Genomic DNA, 5,536 nt, shown 5'->3' with positions numbered 1-5,536 from the left:
AAATCATGGTTTATTCAACAGAGCGAGAGTTTGAGATAGAACCTTTAACCAATAAAGTTAACCGAAACGATTCATTTTAAAACCAAGAAACCGACAAAGACTTGATTCCCTAGTTTTGACGAATTACATACCGATATCCGTTTTATTAATATTCAATCTAGACATTAGTTTAGCTCTTAGTTTTTCCCCAAACAATCAAACATCTTCACCTTAGATTTACGTAGTAACTTTAGATAACGGTATATCGATTCATAAGTCCCTGTGGGATCGATATCTTTTAAAACTACGCGATAGAACTGTGCACTTGCAGTTTGTATCCCATTCTCGACTCACCCAGTCGAGCGATCAAGTTTTTGGCGCCGTTGCCGGGGACTTTTATTCAATCGATATCGTAACTCTTCCGTTACGCTGTAGAGCCTAAAGTTTCTTTTTCTTCTATTTTCTTTCTTTCGTTGATTTGTATGCCACGCACTCGCTCTCAAGGCGAACCGCTCTATTTACGAATCAACGATATCGAACTATATCTCCGAGTCTTACGACGAATTCGGGAATATCGTGCTGAAAACAATCTCCCTCCTATAGACCTTCCTGATCTCAAAGATTTTCCTTCTTTAACCGAGATGGCAGAACCAGCTCGTGCTCTTAGAGATTACGCCGCTCCATCGCAAGATGAACCGCATTCAAGTATTGCTCCGCCCGCAATCGAAGCAAACAACTTTGAACTTAAACCTTCGTTGTTGCAGGCTGTGCAACAGAACCAATTCTCTGGAAATCTTACCGAAGATCCAAACCTTCATTTATCCGTATTTGTCCAATACGCTGATACTGTTAAAGCTAATGGTGTCACTTCAGAGGCAATTCGACTTCGTCTTTTTCCTTTCTCATTAAGAGATAGCGCTAGAAGATGGCTTCAATCTCTTCCTTCCAACTCAGTCACCACATGGAACGAGTTGAAGAAAGTTTTTCTTGCCCGATATTTTCCACCAAGCAAAACAGCTATGTTAAGAGCCCAGATAAACGAATTTAAACAGAAAGACAACGAGTCTCTTTTCGAAGCATGGGAAAGATACAAAGACATGATGAGACTTTGCCCACACCATGGTTTGGAAGACTGGTTAGTAATTCACACATTTTATAATGGTCTCTTATACAACACAAGGTTAACAATAGACGCCGCTGCAGGTGGTGCACTAATGAACAAACCTTATGCTGATGCTTACCAGCTTATCGAGAGCATGGCCCAAAACCACTATCAGTGGGGAACCGAACGAACAACAGTGGAAAAACCTCAACCGAAAACTGGCATGTACGAGATAAGTAACCTTGATCACGTCAATGCAAAAGTGGATGCTTTGGTCCAGAAGATTGAAAGTTTAAACGTATCACCTCCAGCAGCCGTGGTTGCTATAACTCAGAATTGCAAGGTCTGTGGAATCCAAGGCCACACTCCTGCGGAATGTCAACTCTTGACTGGAATCCAAACAGAGCAAGTAAACTATGCTCAAGGAAGCCCCTATTCGAATACCTATAACCCAAATTGGAAAAACCATCCAAACTTCTCATATAAGAGTAATAATGCTTTATACGCACCTGGACAGTCTCCAAATCAAGCCCCATCTATACCTCCAGGATATCAGAAACCGAATCCTAACAATAATACCCCTAGAAAATCCAACTTGGAAATCATGATGGAAAACTTTATAGCTTCCCAACAACAAACCAATAAAGATTTCTTAAACCAGAACATACACACTGGCGAACAACTTAAACAACTAGCAAGCAAAGTAGATGTCTTGGCTACCCATAACAAAATGCTGGAAACGCAAATATCTCAAGTAGCTCAACAACAAGCACCTACCGCTGCACCAACTGGTACATTCCCTGGACAGCCCCAACCCAATCCGAGAAGCCAAGCTCATGCAATTATATTGAGAAGTGGAACGAAAGTGGAAGGACCGTCTGACCCAAGGATAGAAAACCAAAACCCTGAGAAATCCACTGAGGAAAGTGAACCTAAGGAAAAGGAAGAGAGTAATAAGGAAACCCTAGAAAAGAAGGAACCTTATGTACCTCCACCACCTTACAAACCACCTATACCTTACCCTCAAAGGCTTGTTAAAACCAAAGATGTAGGCCAATTTAGAAAATTTGTTGATCTCCTTAAACAATTAAACGTTACAATTCCGTTTACCGAAGCTATCACGCAGATGCCCTCATATGCTAAATTCTTAAAAGAAATTCTTTCTAATAAGAGGAAACTTGAGGATAGCGAAACCGTTACACTCCCTGCCGAATGTAGCGCTATAATCCAAAACATGCCCCCTAAACTCAAGGATCCGGGTAGCTTCTCTATACCCTGTCACATAGGAAAATTTGTCATCGACAAAGCCTTATGCGATTTAGGAGCCGGAATTAGCGTTATGCCCTTATCCATATGTAAGAAACTGGAGATGGGAGAATTAAGACCGACCAAAATGTCTGTGCAATTAGCAGATCGTTCCATCAAATATCCTGTAGGAATCCTTGAAAACGTTCCCGTACGCATAGGTCAGTTTTACATTCCCACTGACTTCACAATTATGGACATTAGAGAAGATGATACGACACCTATTATACTAGGAAGACCATTCTTAGCAACTGCCGGTGCAATCATAGACGTAAAACGAGGACGACTCACCTTCAAAGTAGGTGAAGAAAAAATTGAATTCATTCTTTCCCAATTCTTGAAAGCACCTGCAATAGAAGATACATGTTACTTCATGGATATCATCGATGAATGCATAAAAGAAGCAGAGTCAGGAGAAGACAAACCATCAGACTATCTTTTAGAAGACAAATCTAAACAATGCCTAGCAATAACACCAGATCCTACGCAGTGTCTTAACAAACCAACCCCTGATTTGAAAACACTTCCCAAAAATCTGAGATATGAATTCCTAGACTTAGAACTTGAACGACCTGTGATAGTTAATGCAGATCTAGGAAGACTCGAAACAGAAAAACTCCTACATATCTTAAGAAAATATCCAACTGCACTAGGATACCACATCACCGATCTTAAAGGAATAAGCCCTTCTATTTGTATGCACCGCATCATGTTAGAAGAAGACTGTAAAACCTCTAGGGAACACCAGAGAAGACTAAATCCGATCCTAAGTGAGGTAGTAAAGAAAGAAATAACCAAGTTATTAGAAGCAGGTATTATATATCCTATATCTGACAGCAAATGGGTTAGTCCTGTACACGTTGTACCCAAGAAAGGAGGCATAACCGTTATTGAAAACGAAAAAGGAGAAACTATAACTAAACGAATCGAATCGGGATGGAGAATGTGCATTGATTATAGGAAACTAAACAAAGCAACCCGAAAAGATCATTTCCCTTTACCATTCATTGACCAAATGTTAGAACGATTAGCTAAACATTCACATTTCTGTTATTTAGACGGTTATTCAGGCTTCTTTCAAATACCAATTCACCCTGATGACCAAGAAAAGACAACATTCACATGCCCTTTTGGTACCTTCGCATATAGACGAATGCCGTTTGGTCTGTGTAATGCCCCTGCAACTTTTCAAAGATGCATGATGGCAATATTCGCCGACTTTCTCGAAAACATCATGGAAGTATTCATGGATGACTTTTCTGTATACGGACAAAGTTTCGAAGAATGCCTTGAAAACCTGGAAAGAGTTCTGGAGCGATGTGTAAAAGTAAACTTAGTACTTAATTGGGAAAAGTGCCACTTTATGGTACAAGAAGGAATTGTTTTAGGACACATCATCTCGAACAGAGGAATTGAAGTAGACAAAGCCAAAATAGAGGTAATCGAAAATCTTCAACCCCCAAGAACCGTGAGAGAAGTACGAAGCTTTTTAGGACACGCCGGTTTTTACCGACGATTCATCAAAGACTTCTCTAAGATAACTAAACCCTTAACCGGACTGTTGATGAAAGATGCTGAATTCATATTCGACGATAACTGTTTAAAAGCATTTCAAACTCTTAAACAAGCATTGATCTCCACACCCATTATGCAGACACCAGACTGGAATGAACCATTCGAAATAATGTGCGATGCCAGTGATTATGCTGTAGGTGCTGTTTTAGGACAAAGAAAGGATAAAAAGCTTCACGTTATATATTACGCTAGCAGAACCCTGGATGAAGCGCAGATGAATTATGCCACAACCAAGAAAGAACTCCTAGCAGTGGTATTTGCGCTAGATAAATTTCGTTCTTACCTGGTAGGAGCCAAAATAATAGTTTACACTGATCACGCTGCTATCAGGTACCTTTTAACAAAAAAGGATGCTAAACCTAGACTCCTAAGATGGATCTTGTTACTACAAGAATTCGACTTAGAAATCAAGGACAAGAAAGGAACTAAAAACGTAGTAGCAGACCACCTCTCTAGACTTGAGAACCTTGAACCAGAAAGAACATCCATTAATGATGATTTCTCGTATGATAAACTCATAGATACTTTGGAAGAGAACAACTCCAACATGCAAGTAGAAACCACCTTAGCTATATCTGTCATACCATGGTACGCTGATCTAGTCAATTATTTAGCTGTCGGAATAGTTCCACCTACTTTATCTTACCAGCAGAAGAAACGATTCTTCCACGACATAAAACACTATTACTGGGATGATCCCTTACTTTTCAAAAGAGGCCCCGATGGTATTTTCCGTCGATGTATACCCGAAGAAGAGGTAGAAAATATAATCCAACACTGTCACTCTGCACCTTATGGTGGTCACACAAGTACATCCAAGACCTGCTCTAAAATCCTACAAGCTGGCTTTTATTGGCCAACTATATGGAAGGACGTACATGCGGCTATTAAGGAGTGTGACAGATGTCAACGCACGGGAAACATATCTAGACATGACGAGATGCCACAAAAAGGTATTTTGGAAGTAGAGATTTTTGACGTGTGGAGGATAGACTTCATGGGACCCTTTCCATCCTCTTTCGGTAACAAATACATACTCGTGGCAGTTGACTACGTATCAAAATGGATCGAAGCCATAGCTTCTCCAACAAATGACACCCGAGTAGTAACTAGACTCTTTAAAAATATAATATTTTCGAGATTTGGCATCCCAAGAATAGTAGTCAGTGATGGTGGATCACACTTTATATCCAAGGTACTCGAAAAACTACTACTTAAATATGGAGTGAGACATAGGATAGCAACACCTTACCACCCTCAAACCAGTGGACAAGTGGAAGTATCTAACAGAGAAATCAAGCAAATACTAGAAAAAACGGTCGCCACTTCAAGGAAAGATTGGTCATTGAAATTACCAGAAGCTTTATGGGCATACCGAACTGCTTATAAAACTCCCATAGGGACGACCCCATTTAAGCTCATTTATGGAAAATCCTGTCACCTCCCGGTAGAATTAGAACATAAAGCCTATTGGGCTATTAGAAATTTAAATTTGAATTATAAAGCCGCCGGTGAAAAGAGAATCCTTGACATAAACGAATTAGAGGAACTCAGAAGAGACGCCTATGAAAATGC

The 5,536-nt window shown here is 40.1% G+C and overlaps 1 pseudogene; it reads right to left on the bottom strand.

Moving 5' to 3' along the window:
- Positions 1-1,005: 1,005 nt before the first annotated feature.
- On the bottom strand, positions 1,006-1,105 carry LOC127133916 (uncharacterized; annotated as a pseudogene).
- Between the last annotated feature and the right edge of the window lie 4,431 nt (positions 1,106-5,536).

The sequence above is a fragment of the Lathyrus oleraceus genome, chromosome 3 (assembly GCF_024323335.1).
Source record: "Lathyrus oleraceus cultivar Zhongwan6 chromosome 3, CAAS_Psat_ZW6_1.0, whole genome shotgun sequence".
Taxonomy (NCBI): domain Eukaryota; kingdom Viridiplantae; phylum Streptophyta; class Magnoliopsida; order Fabales; family Fabaceae; genus Lathyrus; species Lathyrus oleraceus.
The sequence above is the reverse complement of the archived record's forward strand: the minus strand, read 5'-3'. Positions and strand labels throughout refer to the sequence as shown.